Source organism: Carassius gibelio, chromosome A1 (assembly GCF_023724105.1).
Source record: "Carassius gibelio isolate Cgi1373 ecotype wild population from Czech Republic chromosome A1, carGib1.2-hapl.c, whole genome shotgun sequence".
NCBI lineage: Eukaryota > Metazoa > Chordata > Actinopteri > Cypriniformes > Cyprinidae > Carassius > Carassius gibelio.
Genome location: NC_068371.1, coordinates 30,659,494 through 30,672,474, shown reverse-complemented (window position 1 = coordinate 30,672,474; position 12,981 = coordinate 30,659,494). Strand labels below are relative to the sequence as shown.

The following is a 12,981-nucleotide window of genomic DNA, read 5'->3' as shown; positions in this document are numbered from 1 at the left end:
AAGCCATATTTACAGTAAAATAAATCAAGTATAAATCATTCTGTTAGACAGATTACTCTTTCAAAAGTCTTTTATCTTTCATCTGGATCCATGAAGAACTTGGAAACAAATTAACTGTATTTGCTGAAGCCCAGACATGTTTTGATTGTTGTATGAATGCTGGAGCAGTTTACAGTATAATCTCTCTCATTACAAATCAGAATTGATATTCAAATGGCTTAATGTTCTTTAGATTAAGAAAATAAAACAGTTTTTTATTAAAGATCAAATTAGCTCAAGACAGGAGTTGTTTGCTCTTAGTTCATGTGTATCAGCCCGGAGCTCTTCTATGTGCTGCTGAGCTTCTTTAAAACAACAGGCGTTTATAAACACATTCACTTCTGAGCAAAAGGGCCACAAATAACCATGATGTGATTATATGCAGATTTCTGTCCAATCAGATGCTCTGAAGAGTGAGAAAGTCCCTCCCCTAAACCACCTGACACTCACTAACACGTAGCAAAGTGGCAATTCATGTTTAACGCTGTGACGTAAATAAACACTATTGGATATTCAGTAGCCCTGTGACGTTGCACCTAAACTTCCTGTTTCAAAAGGAAATGTCAACATAAAAACTGTCCATTAATCACTTGTTATAGGAGCTTTGAATATTTAATTAAATAGAAACATCAGAGTTTTTCTAATGTGACTCTAACAGAGTGTCATGGCATGGCAAAGAGCGCTGTGGAATAAACAGGGTCTGGGTCCAAATGCAGGGAAGCACTTTTAATAAACTGAAACAAAAAGCCAACAAAGCAAAACAAGACAAGATCAAAACTAGAAGACTGGTAAACAATGTTACATACAAATCACAGATACAACTAAATCAGCCAGAGTGAGAGAAGATATAGTCTGTGACAATGGGCAACAGGTGTGTGTGTGTGTGTGTGTGAGTGGGTGAACAGGTGTGAAGAGTTTTTGACCAGGTGTGTGGAGTAAAGGTAATAGGGCTTGGGCGCCGCATTGCATTCTGGGATGTGGCAGCCATGTTGATTGCCTCGTGAATGTAAACATACAGCAAGTTGAACGAGAAGAAGCATCGTTGGGAGAAAGAGAAAAGATGTTAAAATCATGAAAAGGTTGTGGAATTTAAAGGTATACGCTAAATAGGGATGCCAGAGACTGCACTGTTAAAAAATTACTGTAAATTTTACAGTAAAATACTGGCAGCAGGGTTGCCAGCCAGGTACTGTAAATTTTACAGTAGTCGTACTGTAATTTAATTTACAGATTTTTCCTGTATTCTCAATTACAGTAAAATTCTGTAAATTAAATTACAGTAAGACTACTGTAAAATTTACAGTAACTGGCTGGCAACCCTGCTGCCAGTATTTTACTGTAAAATTTACAGTATTTTTTTTATATTTTGTATACTGCATTTTTACAAAAAAATATATTATATACTGCATTTTTAATACATTGTATATGGCATTTAACAATTATTTAAATAGCAAATGCACACTTTCAAGTAGTTTACTGTGCAAAGCAATTCTTTGAAAAAAAGCATATGTGTATTTGCTATATTTAAAGTATGTAAAATGATAGCATACAATATATTTTCCCTATTGCTGACTTAACTTTAACTGCATAAAGTGTTATATAATGCATAACTTAATTCACCAAAAAAATATAAAAAAATAACATTTTTAAAATCTATAAAAAAACAGGTCAAAATGTTATATATCACTTTCAAATTTACATAAAAAAATGACATAAAAAGTATATTATTTTGAACTCATTTTTATTTATTTTAAAATTATTTCATTTTTTTTTAAATGGATATGAAATTTTGGCATGATTTCTTTTTTATTACTTGGAACATAATGGCCATCATGGACCTTGACACAAAGAAATATTCAAACTGCGTTATAACCGAAACATGACCAACATGGTCATATTAAAACAGTTCACCCAAAAGTGAAAATTCTGTCATTTCTCACCCTCATGTCATTCCACACCCTTAAAACCTTTGTTCATCTTCACAACACACATTAAGATATTTTTTATAAAACCTGATGGCCCAGTGATGCCTACATTGCTAGCAAGATCATTTCCCTTTCCAATGCCCAGAAAGGTACTAAAAACATATTTAAAACAGTTTATGTGACTACAGTGGTTCAACCTTAGTGTAATGAAGCAATGAAAATACTTTTTGTGTGCCAAAAAACTAAATAATGACTATTCAACAGTATCTCGTGATGGATGACACTGCTTCATGAAGCTTCAAAGCTTTATTAATCTTTCAATTCAAATCAGAGCATATCAAACTGCCAAAGTCAGATGATTTCAGTAAATGAGGCTTTGTTACGTCATAAGTGTTTTGAAATTTCAATGGTTCGTGTGACTTTTGCAGTTTGGGTTGGCAAAAAAAGTATTCTCGTCGCTTTATAATATTTAGGTTGAACAACTGTAGTCACATGAATTGTTTTAAATGTTTTAGAGGCTTTCTGGGCATTGAAAAAAAGAAATGATCTTGCTAGAAATGCACGCTTCACTGAGCCACATCTTATTATGTGTTGTGAGGATGAACGAAGATCTTACGGGTGTGAAACGACATAAGTAATTATTGACTTAATTTTCATTTTTGGGTGAACTAATCCTTTAAAAACCACAAAGACATTTTCAGATAGCTATCATCATTAAGGAATAGACCAATATTGCCAAACAAGTCATACAAAAAAAAGTGATGCATGACTGACCGGAAGGAGCCGCGCACTTGCAGAAGTCATACAAACTTTCCATCAAACAGATAAAAATCAACCAAATAACAATTATGCTCCAGATGAAGTTCCATCCCAGGATTCAAAGTGTGACTAGAAATATTGAAAAGAGTAAAGAGGACAATACATTAGATATATTACAAAACATAATAATACTTTCAGAAACAAATAGGGGGAGGACAGATACAGTTAGTGACAGATACAGGGATGAGAGGTACAGTCAGAGAGAGACAGAGGGATGAGAGGTACAGTCAAAGGCAGATAGAGAACAATAAAAGGAAGACGCAATCTTGGTGTGTGTGTATCCTTACATTTCAGAAATTCCATTGGAATTTGCACAGAAGAGTGGCAACATGTGGGTTGACTGCCACACATTTTCTTCTGTATCACTTGTCCTGTTTTTATTTCGATGGCACTTTTCCCTTGGCTTTGGGTCCTCTCTCTGGATTTATGCCCACAAAGCACCTAAAGGGTCATGAAACAGACAATATGTAATTAAGAGCGGTTTTAGGACCTCCAAGAAAGTTGGAGATGTCCACTAATAATAAAAAAAAAAACATATTTAACTCAATAGCTTGCTGGTGTTAAATAGGGAGACAAATATATTCTCTTCTCGAGTTAAGACACATTGTTTTAAAGGCATCAACAGAAATAACACTGATAACATAACATTATTAAAAGGAATGTTCTGATATAACTTATCTATAAAATGCTGGTTCTGAAGTTGTTAGAATTCAACCATTACCTTTGAATGAACTCCAAGGTACACACTGCTTCCTCCTGATACTCAAGATTAAACTAGTAATAAGCAGCAAACAGAGTGGCAAGGCCGGACAGGAAACTGGGCTGAGTGCCCTCACACACCACCTCGCCTTCAATACTCAGCATCCAGTGCCCACTTGTCAAAGTGTCTCCTAAAACAATCAATATCACAATAGTAATTAATACCTATACCATTTTTTTTTTTTTTTTTTGTATTTCAGATTTTTACATTTACATTACATACTATATTTAGTAGGGGTGGGATAAAAATGTGATTCTTAAATGTATCGCAATGCATAAGCAGACGATTCTGAACTGATTCACAAATGTCAAAAATAAATTTTCTAAACGTTAATTAATGTAATGTTGACGGAAAGTAAAAGGCGGATCTCTGAAACGCGGAAGTGCATGCCCAGACAGTCTGTGACATGCACATATTTCTTTTACTGTCTATGGTGTGTATCCATTGGCGCAGAGCAAGCGTTTTGAGACCTATAACGTTACTTGAGCGTTTTCAGTCCATTTAATGGAAGTTGAGCTTCCATAGTTGCATATGGTTTGTGGTGGATCGATTATGCAGCAAAATGCCTCCTAATGTGAAACAGACTGCAAGCACTTTGTTTTTTTCTTCCTGAACCTTCTGGTTGTTCGTTCATTTGAAATGACTCGAAAAAAGATTCGTTCATTTTGCTGAACGAGACTCAAAAGTCCGATTCGGTAAAATGATCCGAACTTCCCATCACTACAACTGATTATAAGATTCAAGTCATAGACGCGATAAAACAACTCGTTTGTTTATTGGTCAGTATCGCGCATGATCAGTTCATTTGTTCAAGTGTCACCGCACTGATAAGGTGCCTTTGTGCACCCTGTGCCAAAATACACACAATATTTGCCGGCCGACATAATATATATAATATATATAAATAGCATATTTAATAATTTCAAGGAAAACGTATTTGGTCGCCCTAAGGTAATAAATTAGGCTAACTATACAAAGCAGACTTTATATCAAACAGATTTGTTAAAGTTTTCACATTAACGTTACCTGAAGTTAGCAAATGCTCAAAAAAAATCTACATCTCACTGGTTACGTTAACCTCTTAGAAAAGCACCACTGAGAATTTATATGACACACACATCCTCCGTGAGCGACCCTGACTGACCGCGAGGCTTTAGAAACGCGTTTTATTTCGGCGCCCGTGTTAACCTGCTAACAACATTACGTAACTGTTACGTAACTGCGACGTAATCTGGTGACCAAAGTTTCGTCGTGGCAACGTAACTAGTTACGTCGTGGCAACCGGAAAAGTGAAAGGTGCGTATACGTCGCCACAACGTAACTTTGTGACGTTGCCAGTAAGTAACTGCGACGTCGTGGCAACGTCGCGGATCGGTGGTCGTGTGCTGGTAATCAGTTGGTCATTTTTTTTAATAATTATTCTATGGGCGGACATGCAGCACTTGAACCTAATTTATGTCCTCATATGCCCAAACTAATTTAAAGGATGTTTCAGCAGCTGTGAATGATGAATACATACTCGAAATGAATTCAGTTAATTTATTAACAAGCAAATATGAACAGTAATACACCCAGATTATTAATAAAAACAGGATATACAGCGAAATATGAATGAAAGCATTCAGCCCATACAGAAGCACATAGATTGAGATATATTAATAATAAATACATTTCCATATATTGAAATATCTATACCCTTCTGTAAGCATCCAGGGTCAAAACATTATGCACAACATGCAAGTCTTAGTAGGCACTCAGTACATTGCATTTAAATATTATCATTAACAATGCACACATTCATCAACTAATCACAAGATCCCACAATAATCTTCAGCTAATCACACCCTTAACCAAACCACTACAAATAATTCATTGAAAATAATATGCTATAGCTTATGAACAGATGTATTATAGCAAATCAAGTTTAATGAATCTCACACCTATCATACAGCATTATGGCCAGTTCACACTGCCACAAAAAATATATCTAAATATATACAGTATTGTTCAAAATAATAGCAGTACAATGTGACTAACCAGAATAATCAAGGTTTTTCGTATATTTTTTTATTGCTACGTGGCAAACAAGTTACCAGTAGGTTCAGTAGATTCTCAGAAAACAAATGAGACCCAGCATTCATGATATGCACGCTCTTAAGGCTGTGCAATTGGGCAATTAGTTGAATTAGTTGAAAGGGGTGTGTTCAAAAAAATAGCAGTGTGGCATTCAATCACTGAGGTCATCAATTTTGTGAAGAAACAGGTGTGAATCAGGTGGCCCCTATTTAAGGATGAAGCCAACACTTGTTGAACATGCATTTGAAAGCTGAGGAAAATGGGTCGTTCAAGCCATTGTTCAGAAGAACAGCCTACTTTGATTAAAAAGTTGATTAGAGAGGGGAAAACCTATAAAGAGGTGCAAAAAATGATAGGCTGTTCAGCTAAAATGATCTCCAATGCCTTAAAATGGAGAGCAAAACCAGAGACGTGGAAGAAAACGGAAGACAACCATCAAAATGGATAGAAGAATAACCAGAATGGCAAAGGCTCAGCCAATGATCACCTCCAGGATGATCAAAGACAGTCTGGAGTTACCTGTAAGTACTGTGACAGTTAGAAGACGTCTGTGTGAAGCTAATCTATTTTCAAGAATCCCCCGCAAAGTCCCTCTGTTAAAAAAAAGGCATGTGCAGAAGAGGTTACAATTTGCCAAAGAACACATCAACTGGCCTAAAGAGAAATGGAGGAACATTTTGTGGACTGATGAGAGTAAAATTGTTCTTTTTGGGTCCAAGGGCCACAGGCAGTTTTTGAGACGACCCCCAAACTCTGAATTCAAGCCACAGTACACAGTGAAGACAGTGAAGCATGGAGGTGCAAGCATCATGATATGGGCATGTTTCTCCTACTATGGTGTTGGGCCTATTTATCGCATACCAGGGATCATGGATCAGTTTTCATATGTTAAAATACTTGAAGAGGTCATGTTGCCCTATGCTGAAGAGGACATGCCCTTGAAATGGTTGTTTCAACAAGACAATGACCCAAAACACACTAGTAAACGGGCAAAGTCTTGGTTCCAAACCAACAAAATTAATGTTATGGAGTGGCCAGCCCAATCTCCAGACCTTAATCCAATTGAGAACTTGTGGGTGATATCAAAAATGCTGTTTCTGAAGCAAAACCAAGAAATGTGAATGAATTGTGGAATGTTGTTAAAGAATCATGGAGTGGAATAACAGCTGAGAGGTGCCACAAGTTGGTTGACTCCATGCCACACAGATGTCAAGCAGTTTTAAAAAACTGTGGTCATACAACTAAATATTAGTTTAGTGATTCACAGGATTGCTAAATCCCAGAAAAAAAAAAATGTTTGTACAAAATAGTTTTGAGTTTGTACAGTCAAAGGTAGACACTGCTATTTTTTTGAACACACCCCTTTCAACTAATTGCCCAATTGCACAGCCTTAAGAGCGTGCATATCATGAATGCTGGGTCTTGTTTGTTTTCTGACAATCTACTGAACATACTGGTAACTTGTTTGCCACGTAGCAATAAAAAATATACTAAAAACCTTGATTATTCTGGTTAGTCACATTGTACTGCTATTATTTTGAACAATACTGTATATGTTTAAGCAATTAACATTAAATTCTAAAATCTTAAGTAATTCTTACTTTCTCTATTCTTGCAATATTCTAGTGTTCATGTCCCTGAGTAATATCTGCATCCACCGAAGTCTGAAGAGCTGAAGAACACAATATGCTAGTAGACAGCAATCCTCGTGAGAGAGAGGTCTGGTGTGGAGGGTGGATCTGGAACTGACTTCTCTTGATTATCTCTTTTCACAAACTGCCCTGAAATACAATTCAAACATTAACAATGATTGTTATAAATGTAATGTAAGGCTCTTAAACTCATAATGCTCATTTTGGAAATATAGTTAATATCACTAATATGCAGCATGCACGATACAAGGAAGTGGTCAGTAATTACACTTTGAGGTATTATATCTATGTCAGTAAGGCTACCTTTAAGAAAAAATAAAATGAATAAATTAAGTTGTGTTATGCATTCAAATAGTTAGACATGCTAAAATACAGAATTTGTTAACAATAATAATAAAAAATAATATGCTGGGGAAAAAATTAGGGCCCTAAATATGTTTTTTTTTTTTAATGTTTAATAAATTGATGTGAAAATGTATGTCATACGAAAAAGGAGTAGAGAAAAATGAAATATTTATTTTATCATTGAGGATTTCTTAAAAAAAAAATATATATATATATATATATATATTGTCTCGCTCTCATGAACCCAGTCTCGTGTCTCGTCTCATCTTGTGGGATAAGTGTCTCATCACACCCCTAGTAGCCAGAGCAAGAGATACATTAGATTTCTTTTGCATGTCTGACAGTCTAAAATTAAGCAGAAGTATTTCGAAAGAGTTAAACCTGTATCCTGTTTTCTGGGTAACATTGAGAATATCATTATATATTGTTGCAACACCTCCGCCACGACCAGTCTGACAGGGCTCATGCTTATAACAGTAGTTTGGTGGAGTTTAGACTAATGCTAAATCAAAAATACCTGTCAAAATTAACACTGGAACAAACACAATCTTTATTGTAGTAGTACTTCTATTTGAGCGTGTAGAACAAAATTCATCATAACGGTTATTTGAGAATTGGCTTACTAGTCATATGGAGCGAAGTGTCCTGGAGATGTTGTCCAACAGGAGATCTAAAAAGCCTAGCTCCCAGAAAAGATTCCAATTATTAACAAAAGGCAGTTTCTGTTCTTTACACCATGACTATAACCATTCGTTTAAAGCAAAAAGTCTGCTGAACCTTTCATGTCCTCATCTATACGTGGGAAGTGGTCCTGACACGATGATCATCATGCAGGCGATATGCTGCGCACTGTCTTGATCAGGCTCCTGAAGTCCCTCTTCAGTGTCTCCGTCCGCTCTGATGCCCACCTCACTCTTCAGGGTCACGGGAATCTGTGCAGAAATATCAAGAACATGAGCACCAGGGAAGTAGTCAGTGTGGACTTTACCTTCAGCTAACATAGCGCAAACGTGCCGGACGATGGAGTCTCTGATGATCACAGCGTTTTGTTCTGTCTCGCGAAGTGGAGCGAATCGGGTTCTGGTGGAGATCCTGAAGACCGGAGGCGGCGGATGGAGAGAGGTCGTCGCCCAGGGCCTGGATCATGTCTTACACTATGAAATAGGGTGAAGGACATCTGGGAAGATCGCATCCTGGGTACACCGGGCCTTTGCAGAGAACCACACAGAGTAGAGGTGGTAGTAGGGTTAGCTGTATACTTACCCTGGACTTATGAGCATCAACCCCTGAATATTTCCAGCACAGCTCTCCACTCGCTCAGCTGGGCCTGCTTCTCCACAATATCATGGATCTGTATCTTCACGGCCTCCAGCTCCTTATTAGAAATAAACAAACTAGAGAATAGGGGAAATGCAGAAAAGAAAAATAGCAATATGGAAAACATACAATCTTTAGAAAATCTTTAGATACCAGAATTCACATGTTTAGATTTTACAGATGCATGATGATATATTGTAAAAAAATAAATATGAAGTTATTTAATAAGCTTTGTAGCATCACCTGTGTTTTCTATCTCTGTCAGCAGGTCCCGTTAGACATTTTCTTGGAACTTCTCCTCTGTTTTAGAGGGTTTTTAAGACACTCCTGAAATCACTGTACAATTTTTTTTATCAATATTTGTTTACAATGATAAATCAGAACAAGCTTGAAACAGTGGTTTAAAATAGTTTCAGCCCATTTTAGACCACGAGTGACGTCACTGATAGACTCTACAATGCAGATTTTTAGGTTAAATTAATTAGCTTAACTTTATTTCATTTATCTATTGACAAATTACCATCAAAAACATTTACAAAACGATCAAAACCGATCCTTTAGGCATAAGATGTAATTAAAAGGCCAAACTTTCATTAATAAGGGCTCAAATCTAATATGCTATAACGTTAATTATGTTTCTATGCTAGCGTAATACTTGATAGCAGACATTTCAGGAAAAATACCATAATCGCAGAGGTATAAATATTAACAAAAAGTACTTAAAGTAGACTGTGGATGATATTAACGTGTTACTTAACAAATCTGTCGCAGTTGATGTGTACGCGGTTGCCATGGTAACTCAACGGCTAGAAGGCTAATAAAAACAATAAAATAATAAAAAAAGGTTTTAGCGACGTTAGACTTTTGTTTTTACTTTGTTTTATACATTTTATCAACCAACTTATTTATTATAAATTGTAAAACTCACCTCAGAAAGCTAATTCTCCTGTCAGACACAGTTGAAGTGAAAAGTGCGTCAAACAAACGCGCTGTCCTTCTGATACAACAATCTCTGCTGCAGATGAGATGGTGTAGCCAGTCTGTGTCACTATTTCACGTTCATAACTCCTTACGAGATAGAAAGTTTCACAACTCTTTTCTTGTCAATACTGTGCGCGCGGTGCGTCAGTTGCGGAAGCGCGCGCCTGTATGTCACGTCACTATATATTAAAAGCATGTCCATATTCTGACTTGGTGAAAAGAAACATATTTTATCTTTAAGGAACGTTTAATCTTGAGTCTGAAGTTTAATTACACTTTTTAAATGGCTCTATACTCAGAGAGCATATAAAGAACGTAAAAAAAAAAAATATGGTAATGATATTACGTGCATACGACGTTGTAGTTACGTTGCCAGTAAGTCATGAAGTTACCAATATATTACCAATAGAGGACCTATCTGGGACGTTCTTGGTTATCTGGTCACGTTGGAAGGACGTACTGACGACGTTGCGAGTTGGTAATGTGATGGTAATAAAATTACGGGCATGCGACGTCGTAGTTACGTTGTCAATTGGTAAGTCATGGAATTACCAAAAATTACCAGTACGTTACGTAACTGTTACGTCGTGTGTTAGCAGGGTGACTGCATGTGCAAAGTTGTTTTACATCATAAAATAATCACGACAAAGTGTGCTGATAAACACTAAGTTACAGTGAATATAAACTATTAGCACTGAAACATGTCATTCATAACGAAGGATTCCAGAGATTTTCTGTCCATGGCTGCTATAGCGCCGGGGGATGTGTGAAATCCTACCGCGACCGCGCTACTGAAACCCCGCGCAATTCTGCCTCGCACCCCGCGGACGGATGATGCTTGAATCTGGGGTTACCAATATAATCCGCGAATGTAGATGCATTCATATACTATAAACTACCAAACAAGAAATATAAAAAACTGAAGTCACTTACCACAGTTGTGAATCACTCCTCTTGTCTTTAACGTTAATCTCCTCGACCGTTGACGATGCGGCTCCGAAGATTTGAAATTTACAGCAAAATTCTGTAAATTTGAGTCAGACCTACACGTGACCCCAGAATGCATTGCAGTTTACAGCAATATGCTGTATTATTAAAAAACAGTCCGCGGCTGTAAAATAATGCTGTAATTTTTACAGCAATTCATTACAGTGTGGTATGTGGACAAAATACGCACTATTAACGGTTTGGATCCATATTAAATTCCCAACAAAGAGTGGAGCACAGACGACGACTTGCTGCTGCACTTTTTCATTACAGATATCCTCGGCTCACATTACCTTGTTTTGTTTTGTGAGCACCTACACTTCAGAACAGTTCCGAAGCTACAAGTTATTGGAGTCTCATGTGCAGTTCACAAATGGATGGATTCAGGAGCTGTAGATCATAAAGCCGGCTAACATTGGGAATACAGTAATCCGGACAAAGGTAAACTGCGCTCCAACTAGCTGCTAGTTTATTAACCATTAGTGCTAACAACCATTCACACATGTACTTTTAACTATGTGTTTCAAAAGTGTAGTTAGTAGCTGTCAACCGTCACGTTTTTTTTTTCTTTTTTTTTTTCTGAGTAGCAGTAAAGGAGGCCATCAACATGGTGACCAGTCCAAGTAATGACGTCACGACGCCCAAGCCCTATTGAGTCTGGGATAATGGGAAATGACACCCTCTGGTGGTGAGAGGGAGGAACATCGGGTCCGGACTCATGCTTGGAATCATGAGCAGAAAGACAAGAAGAAGACATCAACATCAAATATATCTAGAATACAGCATTAATCAGCACATATACTCAAAAATAGTATATGTTAGGTTTTCCCAATATTCAAATTTTTGACAAGTTAAATACAGCTTAAAATCCAAGATAAATGACAGCTATGGCAATGTAACACTGTCAACACTGGGAGGAGCTTTTGCTGCAAGTAGGCTGGACTTTACAAATGGGCGGGATTTAAGCGGAAATCTCAGATCTCATCATTGCTGGGGTGCACAGCGAATGAGGATGGCAGGAAGTAGCGATACTAATGAAAAACAGATTTAGTGTGTATCATCGTAGTTTAAGTTTTATTCATTACCAAGAGCTAGTAATATAATTTTGTAACAACTATAAACACTAAAGTATATTGCATGATATTTTATAATTATACCAGTATCAAGAAAATGAATGTGTAATTTAGAGCCTTAAAATGTTTGCTGTAATGTAAAACTTGGAATTTAATCACCACCCACCTTTATTGTATGTTTTCCCCCCTTTGCATGGTCTTTTAAATGAAAGTGAATGCCAGAATAAACATTCTTCATTACATGTTACACAATTTAATGCAAGTTTAAATTCTGAGTGAACTATTGTTTAGATTGTTACAACCACCTGGCTCTAAATGAAGCAACATTACAAAGGGCAGGCCACACATGGAAGTCAATTTTAAAAATAAACATTTAATAAAAAAAAAGAAATCTAATTAGTAATACTGTCACGGAGTCACCAGTAACACCTGCCACACCATCAGAATCCAATCACCCAACTCCGCCCATCCGCTCATTATCACCAGATTACTGAAGTCACCACACCTGCACCCGCTCATCACTGCCACTTCTTAAGGCCACACTTCCTTTCACTCTCTGTTTGGTCTCGTCAGAGAATCACCAACTCTACTCTCTGTGCTACTCTTGGAATCATCTGAATACCTGAACGTCTGATCATCCTGCTTACCTGATGCTGATCTGTCATCAGTGTCCTGTCAGTTCCTCCTGTGTCCACCCTTCGTCTGTACAACAAGTATCCTCAAGTCATCCTCTTAATATCCCACTCAGCTCAACTATTCCTCTGCAAGATTGTGTGATACCATCTTCTGTCTCCATAATTCCAATAAACATCTACTTACCTGCATACCCTGTTGTCTTTCTCTTCTGTCCGTGACAGAAGACCAGAACGACTGTATGCAAAGAGCCGTTGGATTGGGAGAGGACCCTTGACGGGTCTCTCTCCCCGAGCAAGCACAAGCTGGCGATCCACCACTTCAACCTCATCTTCACTCTCCTTCAATGCCTGCCTCTCACAGTCCCATGGCCC

The 12,981-nt window shown here is 37.2% G+C and overlaps 2 long non-coding RNA genes across 7 annotated transcripts; both read right to left on the bottom strand.

The window, feature by feature from the left end:
- Positions 1-2,401: 2,401 nt before the first annotated feature.
- LOC127938491 (uncharacterized) lies at positions 2,402-11,070 on the bottom strand. Of its 4 annotated transcripts, none has more exons than XR_008148728.1 (4): positions 10,848-11,070; positions 3,505-3,673; positions 3,071-3,224; positions 2,402-2,852 (listed from the first exon to the last, which is right to left on the bottom strand). It is a non-coding gene; the product is annotated as an uncharacterized LOC127938491 (long non-coding RNA). The 4 variants fall into 4 exon arrangements; XR_008148743.1 differs by lacking the exon at positions 10,848-11,070 and adding an exon at positions 4,014-4,270; XR_008148742.1 differs by lacking the exon at positions 10,848-11,070 and adding an exon at positions 4,026-4,269.
- Positions 5,929-9,701, bottom strand: LOC127938395 (uncharacterized). Of its 3 annotated transcripts, XR_008148723.1 has the most exons (5): positions 9,177-9,701; positions 8,394-9,010; positions 8,240-8,295; positions 7,221-7,400; positions 5,929-6,212 (listed from the first exon to the last, which is right to left on the bottom strand). It is a non-coding gene; the product is annotated as an uncharacterized LOC127938395 (long non-coding RNA). The 3 variants fall into 3 exon arrangements; XR_008148716.1 differs by lacking the exon at positions 5,929-6,212 and having other exon boundaries at positions 7,091-7,400; XR_008148721.1 differs by lacking the exon at positions 5,929-6,212 and having other exon boundaries at positions 7,091-7,400; positions 8,394-8,991.
- Positions 11,071-12,981: the final 1,911 nt, after the last annotated feature.